At 36.8% G+C, this 17,891-nt stretch overlaps 1 protein-coding gene across 13 annotated transcripts in view; it reads right to left on the bottom strand.

Moving 5' to 3' along the window:
- Positions 1–17,891, bottom strand: part of R3HDM1 (R3H domain containing 1) — a 206,357-nt gene that overhangs the window by 139,220 nt on the left and 49,246 nt on the right. For 8 of the 13 annotated variants that reach the window (XM_040474935.1, XM_040474939.1, XM_040474942.1 and 5 more), the window contains exon 1: positions 10,358–10,521. The exons of 2 other annotated variants lie outside the window; for them this stretch is intronic. The gene's annotated coding sequence lies outside the window, so the exon portion shown is untranslated. Of the gene's footprint in view, positions 1–10,357; positions 10,522–17,891 lie in introns of those variants that run through there. 3 more of the 13 variants (XM_040474946.1, XM_040474947.1, XM_040474948.1) reach the window with 2 other exon arrangements.

Here is a 17,891-nt window from a genome sequence, read left to right as displayed (position 1 = left end):
GATCTTAAATGAAGTTTAAATTCTTCATATCTTACAGCCTAACACTTCTAGATCTACACACTAAAGAAATGCATACACTTACGTAAGTAGCCATGTACAAAAACACCCACTGAATTGTTTCATTTAAAAGCAAAGAATAGGGGCACCTGGGTGGCTCAGCCAGTTGAGCGTCCAACTTGGGCTCAGGTCATGATCTCGTGGTCTTTGAGTTCAAGCCCCACGTCAGGCTCTGTGCTAACAGCTCAGAGCCTAGAACCTGCTTCAGATTCTGTCTCTCTCTCTCTCTCTCTCTCAGTCTCTCTCTGCCCCTCCCCCACTCATGCTCTCTGTCTCTCTCTCCGTGTCCAAAATAAATAAACAAAAAAATTTTTAAAAATTTTAAAAGCAAAGAATGGGAAAAACCAAATGTGTGCCAACAGACAAACTGATTTTTAAAAGCATACGAACTGTAGTACACCTACTGCACAATATGATCAACAATTAAAATGAAGTAAATAAAGCTCCATCAACATAAGTCTCTAAGAATGAATGTTACAACGTTTAGTGAAAAAGCAGGATGATCTCTACAATACAATGCAACTTATGTAAAAATTTAAAAATCACACAAGCATTGATGACAAAGGTACACATTTATTTCAAGTTAGTAATTTTCTCTGGGGAGGGAAAGGAAAAAAGGTTTTAGGTGAGACAGAAAAGGGACTTCAATTGTGTCTTTAGGATTCTAGTTCTTAAAAAAAAATCTGTAGAAAATACAACAAAAGGTTAGCATTGCTAATTTTGAGAAGTCCTCAATGTTTGCTATAATGCTCCTTTTTTTGGTCTTGACATTTTTCATTAAAACATGTTGTAAAAACAAACAGGAGAATACCATCAAAGGGTGGATATATTTGAAGTCAAGATTAGAAGTTTACTCTTCATCTCATGAGGGGAAGAAAGCCTGAATAATAGAGCAACTCATTTTAAGAGAAGCCACAGAGAACTATTTCAGTTACAATTGTAGATGGACTCTGTTCTAGCATGTAAAATGGTGTATAAATTGTGGTGGGAAGTGACTAGAGCACAGACAAAAGATTGAGAGATGAAGGCTGAAAATAAGAAAAAGATTTCATTCATTGATTCTCATCTTTTGATTAGACACTATGTGCAAAGCGCTCTGATTGATAAGGATATAGCAGTGAACTTGGCAGACATGCTTATGTGCTACTGCAGGGACAAAGTCAATAAGATCATTACTGATTGTGATATATACTTTAAAATCAGTATTAACAGCAAGCTCTTAAATACCTATTATTATTTACAAAGCACCATTCCCAAAGCTTTCAATGTATTAATTTAACTCTCATAACCCTATCAGATTGGTGCTCTTATTATCCCAATTTTACAAGTGAGGAAACTGAAGCTGAGAAAGAATAATCAGCTTGTCCAAGGTTATAAGACTTGTAAGTGGCAGAGTTAGAATTTCAAATCAGATAGTCTGGTTCCAGAGACCTTGCTATTAGACATTACCTATATATACTACCTCTAGAAATGAAGAAATTACTATAACAGAAAGTAACTACTTGGGGGAAGTCAACTAGATACAGAGATGGTCAGAAAAAAGATTAGGGCTGTGATAGGTGGAATAGTCATGACACAATGAAGATGTAGGTGGTGCTCGCTACCCAAACACAGGCAAAAAATAAGGGGAAAAAAAGGATTTGGTGCAGAACAATTTCAGTTATGCATGCAGTAAGTTTAGGATGCCTCTGGGACATTTAGGTGGAGAAATCTAACAGGAAGTTGGTTGACCTGGAGCTAAGGAGAGGAGGCAGGGCTGATGCTATTTGAGTAGAATCATTGTATAGATGGAGGCTTTGAATTATCATTATAGATGAAGATGCTAAGAATCCATCAAGCAGGGTAAGAAGTGGGCTTGTGAAAGAATCCCTAGGGAACAAACCCTAGAGAGAGGAGCAGGGAGGCAGAGTAACAAAAAGTCTACCAGATTTGGGGCCACCTAGGTGGCTCATTTGGTTAAGCGTCCAACTTCAGCTCAGGTCATGATCTCACAATTTGTGGGATTGAGTCCTGCGTCAGGCTCTGTCTGTGCTGATGGCATGAGCCTGCTTAGGATTCTCTCTCTCTCTCTCTCTCTCTCTCTTTCTGCTTCTCTTCCCACAGGATAAATAAACTGTCAGAATAAATAAACTAAAAAAAAAAAAAAATTCTACCAGATTTGGCAACAAAGTTAGCAAAAGACACAAAGTTAGTACAACACTGTCAGGATGGAGAGTGCATAGGCCAAAGAGTAGCTAGGAAAGAAGGGAGGGGGAGAAGCTGGAGGTTTAAGAGGAAAATAAAGATTAAGAATGAGAAGGAAAATCTAAAGTGGAAAGAAATGAAGACATGGAGTCAGAAGCACAAGTAGAGGGATAAACACTGAAAGTATTCACTGTCCTCAGAACCTGAATGGAATGGGACAGGAAACTGAGGGAATTCATATCTAATAAACCCTTTATCTAATTTAAAGAACATTACTTGCTAGAAGTCAGGAAGTTGGGATGGCTGTGGGAGCTGGGCAGAAGAGTGGGTGAGGACAAATACTGGAGTGAGTCCTTAACAGGAGGCTCATTTTAAGGCTAACACCAATATCCAGAACTGTTTGGGCACAGTTCTTGGGGAGACTACAAGACTGGAGGGTTTCTATAATTCTGTAACTGAGGTCAGTGTAAAGGGAGTGATTTTTAAAAAATTAAAAAAATTTTGTTTTAATGTTTACTTATTTTTGAGAGAAAGACAGAGAGAGAGAGAGAGAGAGAGAGCGAGAGCGAGCAAGCGAGTGAGAGAGCATGGGGGTTGGGCGGAGAGAAAGAGACACAGAATCTGAAGCAGGCTCCAGGCTCTGAGCTATGTGCCCAGAGCCCTTCGTGGGGCTCAAACTCACGAACAGTGAGATTGTGATCTGACCTGAAGTCAGATGCTTAACCAACTGAGCCACCCAGGTGTCCTGTGATTTAAACGAGATAGCTCAGGTGCACCCTGGCTACAGTCCAGGCTAAATGTCCTTTCTCAGCCATTCCAGCTCTAACTTTGCATCACTGTGTGGCACAGTGCTTAAGAAGCCTAATAATGCCAAATCAAAACACAGAAAGTTAGAAATTAGGAAAGCTGCCATACTAAAAGAACTCTACACATACCTTTACATAGCAGGGGTCCTAGTTTGAGCCAAAACAGAAGCTGAAGAGAACGTTTTCATTAGTGAAGCAAAGCAGCAGAGAAGTGGGAGACAAACAGCTTACAGTGCCCCGGTGATGAAGCCCAGCACAGAAGATTCTAGGGAATATGGTACCTTGAAGACTAATGTTGGATGCTCTAAGAGATGGTATCTTGGGCAGGGACATGAGCAAGTTTACAGCAAGCACCAGCAAAAGTGGCAGTGGGCCAGAAGAGGGCAAAAATCTGAAGAGTGTAAAAAGGGCCGTTCATGAGCTCCCAGGAGCTACCTTGGAGAATCATGGGGTAACCTGGTGAGATTCTAAAGACATTTAGACATTAGGAGAGGGAGACGAGACAATGCAATAAAGTGAGGGCCATTAATGTAACTCTATACCTGAAGGCTTTATTAACTTACTAGCAAGGATAAAATGTATTTTGCCTGAATTCTAAACCTATCACACAGTCCAGGATTAAACTGGGAGCTCCCTACTTATGTGTTTTGTTAAATGTAGGATTGAAATAGATCAGGTTGTAATAACCTCTCTTGGCACATAAAATCTCTTCTAAAGACTACAGAGAAAAAAAGACTGGTCTTACCATCTGATCATACTTTGGGAAATAAACAACATTTAAAGGTTTAGATTCCTGGGGCGCCTGGGTGGCGCAGTCGGTTAAGCGTCCGACTTCAGCCAGGTCACGATCTCGCGGTCCGTGAGTTCGAGCCCCGCGTCGGGCTCTGCGCTGATGGCTCAGAGCCTGGAGCCTGTTTCCGATTCTGTGTCTCCCTCTCTCTCTGCCCCTCCCCCGTTCATGCTCTGTCTCTCTCTGTCCCAAAAATAAATAAACGTTGGAAAAAAAAAATTAAAAAAAAAAATAAATAAAGGTTTAGATTCCTGAAAACTGGGCATAGATAATGAGGATGAGATAGTTCTGATAGTTTATGCTAATGAGGTGACTCCTGGTAGGCCCCTAAGTAGTTTATGCTAATGAACGACCCAGGATGAGGACAGGTCACAACAGAAAGACTAGCCAACCAGGTTATTAGCAAGTTGGGATTTTGAGCTATGTGATATCATATGACCTCTTAGAAGGGAAGAATGGGGTTGGAGTTTGAGTTTAACTGCATGACCAATGGTTCAATCTGTCATGCCTACGTAACGCCAACTGCAATGAAAACTCTGAATGCTGAAGCTTGCGTGAGCTTCTGCATATTGCCACATATCACTGTACGGGAGGATAACACATCCTAACTCCACAGAGAGGGCAAGGGAAGCTTTGCATCTGGGACCCTCCTAGATCTTGTGTTATGTGTCTTTCCTTTGTTTGGCACAGACTGTATCCTTTATAATAAAACTAATTTTAAGTACAGCACCTTCCTGAGTTCTGTAAAATGTTATAGTCAATTATTAATCCCGAGGGGGTAACAGGAACCTTCAAATTTGTAGCCAGCTGGTCAGAAGTGAGGGTGGCCTGGTGTCTGAAGTGAGAGTAGATTTGTGGGGGATTGTGCCCTTAATCGGTGAAGTTAGGCCTAACTCTGGGTTAGCTGGTATTAGAAGTCACTGCCATTACCAACCTTTTGCAATGTCTAGTCCCATTTACTACATTCCTTACTAATGTATTTTGTGCTGGGTTCATAGCATATTTGTAGTTTATAGTTCATGAATAAAAGTGAACATCATCTTGAGCACGAGCCCAGTTTATCTTTATTCAATCATTCTTAATGCCATCACTGAGAAGGTATATACTTTACTTAGACTATGGCAACTGCTAGGGTATACTGTAAGAAACCTTTAGTCTTTGTGGTATTGTAGCTAAACTCTGATGTGGTGTTCCCTTTACTCCTTCAAAATGCTATTTTACTTGATTTTTTTTTCTCTGTATCAGTAATATAACTAATTTACCTCCATGTACTTTTTACCCCTGACTAGCATTTGTTATCATAGGATCACAGTGAAACTTCTTTGAAGGCCTTTGAAGTATTAAACTCTGTCATCAAAGAGTCTTAGTAAAACACATGCTGGGCTTCTGGCACGTTTTTCTAATCCACCCAAAGGTTCTTCGGTGGTTTAATGTATTTTGTCCACATGTGAAACTTCACATTGTTTCTAGCATTTGAATCAGTAGGTCTAACATAACCCATTTCTTTCTTAATGACAAAAATATTTCCTTTATAGGATTTTAATTTAGGTTACAATTGGCAGACATTCTGCTTTATAACCACTAATGTGCCACCCTTCACTTCTTGAATTGCCAACCACATTCTTTCTAACAAAGGATCATAAGCCTCTTTCAAGAAAGCACCTAGGGATTATGTTGGGGAGGGGGTGGCAGAAGGAAGCTCAAAAATCTTTTATTTCTTTTGGTCAAAGAGCATTTCATGCTAAGTAAAAATAGCTTAAAAACAGCTGGAGGTAGAACAGGTGTTGTCTTTCAGTTGCCCTCATCCACCTTCATACTCTACAAAAGGATGTGTACAACAAAGTGCAAACACTTTTACAGCTTGTGGATGCTATGAGGCATGAGTGAACACCGCTGAGACCTTCATGGTCTCCAGAATCCAACACTATACACTGAACTAGGAGAATGAGCAGACAAAACTTCTCTTTAAAACACCTAAGGTTCTGTCCAATTTAACTGGTTCAAATGCCTATGGCTTTGCACAAAGTGAAGAAATTTAGAGTCTAATAAATTTCAGATCTGATTTTTTAATGACTTTCATTATTTCCTAGCTATGTCTACCACGCTGAATTGTTTTAGTAGTTATTAATTCTTAATACATTTCTTGCTTTCTTCACAACTATCTCATTGGAAGCTCAGTGGGGGCATGCAGTCCTCAATGATTTTGGTGTTCATTTTCTACCTATGAAAAGAAGCTCTCTCTCTGGTGATCCCATGTAACAGTCTGGCATCAGGTGTGCTTGGTAATCAGTCACTGCATATGTTCAAACTACTTTATAAAACTACTATGTTTTTATGGAAGTACCTGATGTTAAAGGAGGAAAACATACACCCTCCTAAGCATTTGAAAATAAAGGGAAAAAGAGAAAATGTTAAATCCACAGAATAGACTAAGTTTACAGACACCATAAAGCAGCAATTCTTAATTATTTTTAACCATGAAAGGATCCTCTTGAAAATCCCATTAAATCTAAGGATCTTTTCTGCAGAAATGCAGCACTCATACATATGTATGTTCACAGACATTTTTGCTTGTGGTTTTCAGGATTTCTTGGTTCTCAGAAGCATATACGTGAATCCTAGTTAGCAACTCTTGTTTTGTATTTTAAATGTAACATTTTTATATGCATGTTGTACATAAAGTATGAAATATGTATATATACATATGTGTGTGTGCGCGCGCGCGCATGCGCTCACGCACACACACACACTTCCCCTCCCCCCCCAAACCTGCTTTGGTCAAGTGAGGTGAGGTTACATCAAGATACATCAACTGGGCTTCATGCTTTCCTCTAGTTACTAAAGCTCATGTGTGGAATTCTATGGCTTAGAGGAACTTAGTCTGAAAAATTAAAAACCACTGTATTAATTCCATTAAAGATAATCTGTATCAGGCAGAAAAAAAGTTGGTCAGCCAGAAAGGTGTGATGAGAAGGTTTACAGAGACAATGACTTTTTGGTCCTATTTCACCACCACCCCATGGCCCACGGGACCAGGAGTCTGATTATACAGCAGAGACAATTATACAGTAGGGCAGGAATCAAAGAATGTATAAACAACAAGTGCAATGTAATTTCATAGGAGGGATATATGTGAAAATGACATTTAACTCTGCTCTGAAAAGATTTTCATCTTACATATCTTTCTTGGCTTCTTAAACATATATAACTTGTTAACTGAATTTCATTTTCTTCCCTGATAGTTCTATGCTAGTTGTCACAAAACTACAGTGCTATTTTAAGATACATAATGCCTTCATCAAATTGCTTTTTTAATTTGCTTTACAAAACAAAGTAAACACAATATGATGACAGTTGCTAGGTTTGTGACTATGTAAACTTAAGTAAACGTTAAGTGAATTTCTGTTCTTCAGAATATTAAAAAAAATTTTTTTTAATGTTTATTTGAGAGAGAGAGAGACAGAGACCGAGCATGAGTGGGGGAAGGGGAGAGACAGAGGGAGACACAGAATCCGAAGCAGGCTCTGAGCTGTCAGCACAGCCCAAGATGGGGCCCGAACCCACAATCTGTGAGATCATGAACTGAGCTGAAGTCTGATGCTTAAATGAGTCACCAAGGTGCCCCCCGAATATTTAAAAATTTTTAAAATGTTTATTTATTTTTGAGAGAGAGAGAGAGAGAGAGAGAGAGAGAGAGAGAGAGACAAAGCATGAGTGGGGGAGGGGCAGAGAAAGAGAGGGAGACACAGAATATGAAACAGGCTCCAGGCTCTGAGGTGTCGGCACAGAGCCCAACATGGGGCTTCAACTCAGGAACACTGAGATCATGACTGAGGCCGAAGTCAGATGCTTAACCAACTGAGCCAACTAGGCAGCCCACCACCCAGATTATTTTAAATAACTGAGACATGAGATATAAAAAAAATTGAGGAAAACATCAAATCTTTAAAACACACATGGGACCTCTCTGTACTATTTTTGCTGCTTCCTATAAATCTATAATTATTTCAAAGTAAAAAGTTAAAAAAATGAAAAAAAAATCCCAACATATGTCCAATTTAACACATTTGGAAAATGCAGAATGGTATCAAAAGCCATACAGGTATAAAAAAATACAAGTATCATAACCTGAAACACAGCTATGAAGTGATATTTTAAAAAGTAAAAATTTTAAATCTGCTTTCCAAAAATCTTGAAAAATTAAAAGAAAAACCACTTAAGAAAAAAAGAATTCCCTTTGACAGTGTCAATGTGTATCTTTGGAAGACAAAACATTTTAAATGATAATTTCAACATGTGATCATTTCAATCTACGTATAAGGCCTAAAACATAAGTTTCTAAAAATTAAAACAAATTGAGCAAATGGTAAAATCTGTTTACTTAAAATACATTTAATTATTTACCCATTAATATCTTTGAGAAAGCAAAGAGTTTAATTCAACTAATTAAATTCCAACTAGTAACTGCCATGAATTAACCAAAAAATAAAAAATAAAGTCAAGTGCAGATCTGGTTCCACTGAAAACTGAAAAACTGTTTGACAATGAAAATTTGAAGTGTATGTGTGTGAATAAAGCTTGGACAGGAAAGACAGAAAGACCTGAGGACAGGATGGAAAAATGAGCAAAATGTGGAGAGAGAAAGGGGAGGGAGGCAAAAAGACAAGAGAGCAGGGCAGTCAGGGAGACCAGGAGAAACACAAATAGGGTCAGAGAGGCAGGGAGAAGGCAAGGCACAGAAGAGTAAAAGGAAGGTAAGAGAGGAAGAAGGAAGGGGTAGGGGACAGGATAGATAGAAAGATACTGGAAGGGGCATGTTGAGAACCTGAGACAAAGGGAGAGGGAAAGACGGACAGAGAGACCAACAGAAAGGGAGAAGGGATAGACAGAGAAAGACAGAGAGGGAGATACACAGACAGGGAGAAGGAGACAAAAACAGAGCGCGAGACACTAGGGAAAGGGAGAGTCAGATGAATGGAAAAGGAAAGAGAGAGGCAGAGAGACTGACTGAGTCAGAGGGAGAGACCCGGAGACACCAGACAGAGATGGACAGAAATGGTAAGAGACAGAGACAAAGTGGAAGAGACCAACGGGCTGGGGGAAGGAAAGAGGAAGAAAAGAAGAGACAAACATTCAGAAAGTCACACTCACACACACACACACACACACACACACACACACACGCACGCACACACGGGTGGGGTCGCAGGGGGAGACAGAGAGATGAAACCAGAAACCTAAAGAAAAAAAAATAATAAAGAGGTAAGATATGAAAGAAAAGTGGAATGTAACAAAAGATGGATAAAAGCAGTTGTAGGCAAGAATTCAGAGTATGTGCTATTTAATTTTTTTTCTACTTTTCAACATAAAACTTAAAAGAAAACCTGAAGCTTAAAAGAGAAAATGATGAAATTCTCCTGACATTAGGTTGAAATAATGTATCTGATAAAAGACCCTAATTTTAATAACAGCTATTAATATTTTCAACATACTAATTACTGACACAGTTGGGAATGAGAAAGAAACCAAAGAAAGAAAGTAATGATATTCAGCACTGGATAATAAGCCATTTAGTGATTTTCCTTCTGTTTCCTCTTAAAAGAGAAGAATTATTTCTCAAGATCAAAATAATTTTCATACTATGGGGGTGCTGAAAATATCACAGCAATTCCATCCATATACTGGTAAAATGTGGCTAATTTCAGGTTGAAAGCAAGCCAAACTCTGAAAAACCTTTCAAACATTCCAGTTTTACACACTAATAGACATATTTTAGTAATTCAGTATCACCTATGTGATGAGATCCTGTTTCAAAGAATCATAAAATACCAAGGTAAATGTCAAAATCTTTTAGACAGTATGATGAAAAATAAGATCACTCTTAAAAACTACAGTTTTATTAGCATTTGCTTTTGCAATGATACGATTATGCTAATCACAGCAATGACCAGATCTAGATTTTGCCCTTAGTACTTTAAAAATTATTCTACCTCTTCCCTCCAAAAAGGGTACAAAAAATTATCAGCTCTGAAAGTTAAGGTTCTTAGTTTCTTAATTTCCAAAAGAGTCTCATCCACACTGCATTTGTTCCACAATGAAATTTTTAAGATTCAACAAGACATACAGCATGTCTATTTAAGATGAACCTGAAAGAGAAATCATTTCTCCAACTGACAATTTGTTCTGCTATACACTAATAACAAGAAGCACACAGATAAAGTGTTCAATCAATACAGTACAAAGAGTTATCACAAATTTTAGGGGTAGGGGAGGAGAAACTTGTACGACAGCTAAGAAGTAAATGATTCCTATAACTCACTCTATCAACCAACACAAATCTATCTTTCCAAAAATAAGCAAAAATAATTTTAAGACATGCTCTCATTTTGGACACGTAATAAGCATTTTATCACTCATGCCTCTAGCAAAATTATGGTACTAAGTGAACATGAAAAATTCTTCATATATTTGATTACCGTTTGTACACATTTAGCAAATAAATGAAGAGTCACATACATACCTTCATTGTATTGGTGTTTGCTTCATCATACAGAGTGAATGAAGATATACTTTCCATAGTATCTGTAAACTGACGCTCTGCATTGCTCCTCTACAGAGCTCACCGCACACACAGCCAGCTGATTAGCCAGGCATTGGGAGAGCGCTGCTAGTGCAGTCTAAAGCACTTGCCGAGGACTCAGAGACAATAGAAAGTCAACAGCTGTATGTTGTGATGTCAGTAACACTCTAGCCAGTCACCACCCAGAGTATCTGAAATGCATCAGAAGCTATATTGAGCTCTTCATTAGCAATTCAGAAGCAATGATGCAAAAGCCCATGAAACTGTGAATGTGCAAAGACTGTCAGGATTTTTGAGATTTCTCGCTCTGAAAATTTTTTGCAGATTCCTGACCTCACAGATGAAACAAGTTTAGATAACCGTATTTGTTTCCCTAAAAACAAAATGTAAAGAATCTATGCATAGTTAATATATCAGCTTTTTAATAACTCTGACACTTTTAGTATCACTAACACAAAGTGTATAAAATACAATCTGCCTACAAAAGCTGACAGGCCATGATAGTTTTACATCTTCAAGCTGACTTAATTGTCACAAATTAAATGCATTAAGAGCATAATTCCTTATTTGTTCATTTGTTTTTGCTAAAATTGAAATGAGCTTGCTTATTCTGGCAAGAGCATTACTTCTTCACACCAACAGATGGAGACAGCAAAGAACAGAGATCAGAGAACAATCCTGCCTTGTGTCAGATGCTTGCTGTCTAGATGAGCTCAAGTGGCAGACTTACAAGAAAAGGAATCAACTGAAACCAAATAAAAAAAAAATCTTAACAGTCAATAACTAGGAGCAGACACACAAAATAAAATGAAGAAAACATAAAAGCAATTGTGTCTGCTGGTTAAAACATCAAATAAGTAGACAAGTGTGTTTTTAAAATTCTAACCACTTATTTCTATGATTCATACCCAGTATGAAGCACATGGCTGTTTTCCATCCTATGCAATATACAGGAATCTTGTAAAGATCCTGTGAGACAAGGCTTATTACCTTTACTATCGGAAGAAAAACTGCATACCAAAAGGTTAAAAGTCTTCAAGAGTTGATATGCCCTACAGCCTAAGAGATCAGCAGTGCACTATTTATCAGCTTAGCAAACATCAAAACAAAAGTCACTGACTTTTTAACTTGAAAATGTTACTGCTTTTTCAAAAATAGGCTCTATTTCAGCCCTATAAATAGACTTAATAATAGATTTAAGTCCACAAAACCTTCCCTGACTATTCAAATGACAAAGGTGATAAAAGCAGCTAATTTATCAGTGATTCTTGACTGCGAAGTTTCATGTTAATTTACTAAAAGTTTCTCAAAATACCTATTTCCCCAGTGCACAATTCTTACCATGACTTTTCAACTTGAAAATAGGGATAACATCCTCCTTTAGGGTTATTGTCATAAGGTTTAATTAAATTAATATTTACACACTGCTTACTACCTGGCATACTACATTTCCCATATTTTTCTGATAATGGTAGCAAATAAAAGTGTATTAACTTTAATCTTAGGTGATCATTTCTGAAACACTCAATATATGTTATATATTACATATTTTTATAATGTAACTGCACATATGTATTAATTGAACAGGAAACACTTAAGTCATAAAGTAGTTTCACTTTGGGGGAGGAAATCTCAGGTTTAGCATTGTTAAAAATGCTACATGTCATCTAAATGTAAGTAATAAGACAACTGGAGCCTCGTTAAGACAGGACACAGAAAAGTATTCAAGGAGTGAACTTCATGGTTCATAAAATGAAAGGAATCCATCCCATGAGGGACATAATCCCTTTGTGTTTATATTATCCACCTTTGCAATTTATCAAGACCACTGAGAGCAAACAAGGCACCAAGTTAGGCCACATTAATATTGGGCCATTTGTAAGTAATATATGATAGAAACTTATTATAGCATCTAATTAATTAGTTTATGCTGACTACTGTCCAGTTAACAGTAAGACAGGCAGTCATAATGTCACTTCATTTCTGAGCTTTAGTTTCCTGAACTATAACATGAGGTGTGGACTAGGTAAGAGTGCTCCTGAGGTCTGTTCCAATTGTAAAATTCTATTAATTATTTCATAAATCAAAGAAACATTTTACTAAAGATGTATAATATAAATAGAAGTGTCTTAACCAAGCCAAGATTCAGGAATTTTGTACTTTTGTTGTTTACTGACAATTATTGGAAATAAGTGTTTTTACTACAGGGGCTCTTCTGGCTAAAAAAGAAAAATAGATCACAGGAAATGAATTTCTTTTCATGTTGCTGTGGTTTCATTTTCAGTAAAAGTAGCAGAATCTTAAGAAAATGAGGAAATTTCCAGGGTTCAAATATCTAGGTCATCTTGTGGTCACCTGGGCTATCACAGAATACGACTTGGAAAGGCTAGCTTACTCAGCACAAGGAGTGTGTTGGAGAGTGGAAAGGTGTAGAAACCCACATTCTTTAGCATGGAATCGTGGAAAGAACCCTCCCTTAGTAGGATAATGTCTTCTGTATCTTATTTTTTTAATACTTCAAAGTGAGGTATTTTTATTTCAAATTACAGAGTTTTCAAAAGGAAACTGTGCTATATTTGTTAATAGGTTATAGCCTTATGATAGTCTCCCTGCCTCCCTTTTGTAACACTGAAAATATATATAATCCTAATAAATGTACTGTCACAGTTCAGAAGATGTGTCAAATTCCATATAAAAAAAGAAATTAACAGTAGATTAAGACTTTGCCTCAAAAAGAAAAAAGGGAGGAAGACTGCTGGAAAAGGTTATACCAGAAAATTTAAAGATAGTATGATGAATGTCCAAACAGATTTCTGGCTTTACTGGTTCTTAATATTTTGCCACATTTTCTTGCTCCTATCTCTCTGGCTAATGTATTTTTTATCATACCCCCAAATTATAATGTTGATAAAATTTTATTTCATGTACTAACCGTACAGTTGACTCCCCCCACCCCGCCCTGTTGTTTGTGAATATCCTCCATAGCTTTTTGGAAAATCCAGAATTCATCAGTGCCTGGGTGGCTTAGGCGGTTGAGTGTCTGACTCTTGATTTCGGCTCAGGTCATGACCCACCCAGGGTTGTGGGATCGAGCCCCACACTGGGCTCAGCACTGAGCATGGAATCTGCTTGAGATTCTCTGTCCCTCTCCCCCGTGCTCTCTCTCTAAATTAAAAAAAAAATTTTTTTTAATCTTAAAAAGAAAATCCAGAATCTAATCAAATATAACACTTATATTTGTTATCACAACCCTCTAGTCTTACATAATTTTGCTTATTTTTTTCCTAATACTGATATATGAAGGGTTCAAGTTGGCTGTCTTGTAGAGTGATTCACAGTGTAAATTTGTCTGATTGTTTCCTCACGATTAGATTCAGATGAAATATTTTCAGAGGAATATTGCATAGGTGTTTTTTGTTTTTCTGGTTTGTTTGTTTGTTTTGTCCCCTATTACAATACATCAGGAGGAATATAATGTTAGCTTGTCCTGTTACTGGTGATGTTAAATTTGGTCACTTAGTTAAGGTAGAGTCTGCAGGTTGTAAACATACCTTTCCTCTTTATAATTAAAGATTATCAGAAATTGAAGAATAACTTGCTCAGTAGCAGTCTTTCATCCAATAGGATTCTGTCATGTATTCTTGATCTTTATAAGAATCTGTTATTACATTACTGGTTGCAAATACTGATTTTATACTTTTAAGAAAATGTTAACTTTATAAAAGATTAGTTACCCCTAAGATGTCTCTTGTTTATGGTAATCATTTGCTCTTCTTCTTTAGAATGTTTTAGGAAGTATGTAAGAGAATTAGGCTCAAATGTTTTCACCTTTAAAGGTCAAGTATTTAAAAAGGCATGTAAGAGCTAAGGCAACAAAAAGTTAAAGTTTATCAGGAATGTCAGTGATTAGATCTAGACAATTAAATTTCTGTTATTAGTCCCATAGTTGCCCTAGTTCCTATAATTCAGTTGGGAATTAGGTTTTTACCTTCTAACTACAGTTAAACAAGATGTTAGTAGAGTCACTGTGCTTCAGTCTTTGCAGAGGATGTTGAGCATTCTAAGAAGTACAGTATGAAACTTGAGCTGCAAGCAAAAAATTAAATTCATTAATTCATTTCTTTTACTGAGGATTTATTCTTGAAAGTTTCCTTTGTTACCTGACCTTGTTGGCCTATTTTAAGCACATTTTCAAGACATTGTAAGAAACCTTTCTAAATCTGTTTCACTATTTATTTGTGTTGAACACTTACAGGATACAAAGCTGACTTACTAATTAATGATAATAGTATCATTAATGGTAATTAATGGTGTAGTATCCAAAAGAAATATTGAAGGTTCTGTGTCTAATTAGCTAGTTGTAGTTTGTTCCTAAATGAAAGGTTCATTTTCTGTGTATGTTCTTTCCCTTCAGAACCTACTTAATGGTAATAAAACTATATAGTTTAGTGGTGCCTGGGTGGTGCAGTCATTTAAGCATCCTACTCTTGATCTCAGCTCAGGTCATGATCTCACAGTTTGTGAGTTTGAGCCCTGCGTCAGGCTCTGCGCAGATGGTGCAGAGCCTGTTTGGGATTCTTTCTCTCCTCTCCACCCCTCCTCCGCTTGTGTGTGCTCTCTCTCTCTCCATAAATAAACATAAATTTTTTTTAAAAACTATAGAGTTTAAAATATTTTTAATTATGGTTTTTCACTAATTCAGAATTACTTGAATTTATGTCCTAAAATTTTCCAAAGCTCAAAGACAAATAGAATCATGTGAAACATTATCATCCATGTTTACAAATGGATTTATCCCTATCTTTCTGACTAGTAGAAATACTCATTTTAATTTTTTAGCCAGTTAAACTGGGTTCCTTCATTATTCTGCATTTTAGTTTGTCCATCTGTTTCATAACAAGAGCCTTTATTACAGTTTTTAAGAAAAGCTGCCTCAAATCTATGTTTCTCATAAGTAACAAAGATTTTATCTGAGAAAAAATCATTTGTATCCTTTGATAAAAGCAGTAACCATTTATGGCAAAGTCAGGAATTTGGATATTTGTTTTGGAATACTCAGGCTAGAACTTGATTTTTGCTTCTTACACAAGTCTGGATACCAGAAAGTAAAGGGCATGGTAAAGGGCATTGTCTTTCATGACCTTGAACTACTTTGAAGCACCCTAGTCAGTTCTTTTATACAATGCCAATTTAGGTTTGCCTTGTTTTCTCATTAGAAATTAGATTAAGACTATGCATTTTTTTTTGCAAGAATACCTCTGTAGTGAAATTACACATAATATTGCTATGTTTTATAACCAGTGATTTTTATTTTGAATACTTGATTAAGGTCGTGTCTGTCATGTTTTTCCTATACAGTTACTATTTTCCCCTTTGTAATTAATAAGTATCCTATGGGGAGGCATTCTGACTTTGAAAACATCTTGTTTCTCATCATAATTTTGCTAATTTTAACATCCATTGATACTTCTTGCATGCAATAATTATTACAATGCTGTTTACCTAAGTGTGATTTTCATTTCCCTCTTCTAAGGCTTACTGGAATTCCATGGTAAGAAAGCACTGTCCCTTCTCCGCCTTTACTTATATATTTATTTTTATGTATGAATATCTGAATATTATTTTATTCTGTGGGTTATAATCCAATACCTGCATTTAAAAATTACACTCTGGTACCACATGATGTTCCAGGTTCATCTTTTATTTCCTGGGTCCCAGCCTCAGACAAAACCATTTCTCCAAGGATCCATGTTTTCCTTTTTCTGGAAATGGTATTTAGAGAAGGTCTGGGCACTCATTTGCTCACTGTGACTAGTGTCTCAGGGCTCTTTGTCCCTCTCAAGAGAGAGCTAGGACATACAGATTCATACATCTATGTTTACTTCTGTATTTCTGCATCTGTATATATATTATACCATGGGTTCACATGGATACGTCCAACTCCAGTGAAAACCAGGGTTCATTCTACACTATTCCTTGCACTATTTCTAAGTGCTTTATCCAACAGTCAGAAATCATACTTTTCATTATCTATGATATATTCACTTAGTTGTTCAAACTCAGTATACACAAAAGATAGTTTCAGAACTCCTAACCAATACCTCTGTAAGAAACACATTTACTAAACAGCACTTTGTTCTTTTTGTCTTTAGAGTACATAATCAAAGTACTCTTTTCCAAGTTACTTAGTTCCTTTCTTCCCTACTCATGTCAATGTACTTGTTTTATTCATTTCTAATACAGTAAGGTTCATTGCTAGGATTTGTATTCCATTCTGGAATACCTACTTCCCTACCTGCCCAAAAACACACACTGAGTTGATTTTTATTTATTTTTTGGAGTGCATGTGAAAAATTAACAGAGTCCTAAGAGTCAGAGTTATAAAAATCTTTCTACCTCATTCCCACCCATTCCCTATAGGAAACCAATTTCGTTAGTTTTTGATATATCATTCTTGTATTTCTCTTTGCACAAATAAACAGATACATGTATATACATCTCTCTCCTTACACAGAGAGTAGCACAGTTTACAGATACTTTTGTACTTTCTTTTTTTTCCCCACTTAATTGCAGCATAACAGTTCACAGATACTCCTCATTCTTTCTTACAGCTGCACAGTACTCTATTGTGTACCATAAATGATGCAGTTATTCTCCTGTATGGACATTTCAATATTTTGCAACTACAAACACTCCTAAAATGAGTAAATTTGTGCATATGGAGGAGTTATTTTCAGAGATTCCTACATATGGGATTGTTGGTTTAAAAGTGTATATGTATTTATTAGGGATTGTCAGTCGCCTTCCAGGAGAAGCGCTATGCCAGTCTGCATTTCCGCCAGGAGTATATAATAAGGGTGCCCATTTCCCAACAGTCTTGCAAGAGAATGTGCTGTCATTCTTTTAAATTTTCATCAATCTGATCAATAAGAAATGTTATCTCAATGCTGTTTTCATTTGTATTTTTCTAATTTTAGTGAGATTAAACTTTTTTAATTTTTTTAATGTTTTTATTTATTTTTGAAGGAAAGAGAGAGACAGAGCATGAGCGGGGGAGGAGCAGAGAGACAGACACACAGAATTTGAAGCAGGCTCCAGGCTCCGAGCCGTCAGCACAAAGCCCAATGCGGGGCTTGAGCCCACAAACTGTGAGATCATGACCTGAGCTGAAGCCAGACACTCAACCAACTGAGCCACCCAGGCGCCCCAAACTTTTTTTTTTAATTTAAGGATCAGATTTATATTGCTTGTAAGCTGTCTTTCAGGTCTTTTCCCCATTTTTCTATCATGTCTTTGATCCTTTGTCTCTCAACATATGCAGATACAGATATTTTTTCCTTTAATTATTAAGAGTTCTTTTCTAGCCTTTTGCCTGTGGTATATGTTGACAGTATTTTCTCCTACTAGTTTTTCAGCTGTTTTTCAAGTTTTCTCATAGTGGTTTTTGACATGCAAAATTTTCTTATTTTTATGA

The sequence above is a fragment of the Herpailurus yagouaroundi genome, unplaced genomic scaffold, assembly GCF_014898765.1.
Source record: "Herpailurus yagouaroundi ecotype Mexico unplaced genomic scaffold, PumYag 140, whole genome shotgun sequence".
NCBI lineage: Eukaryota > Metazoa > Chordata > Mammalia > Carnivora > Felidae > Herpailurus > Herpailurus yagouaroundi.
The sequence above is the reverse complement of the archived record's forward strand: the minus strand, read 5'-3'. Positions and strand labels throughout refer to the sequence as shown.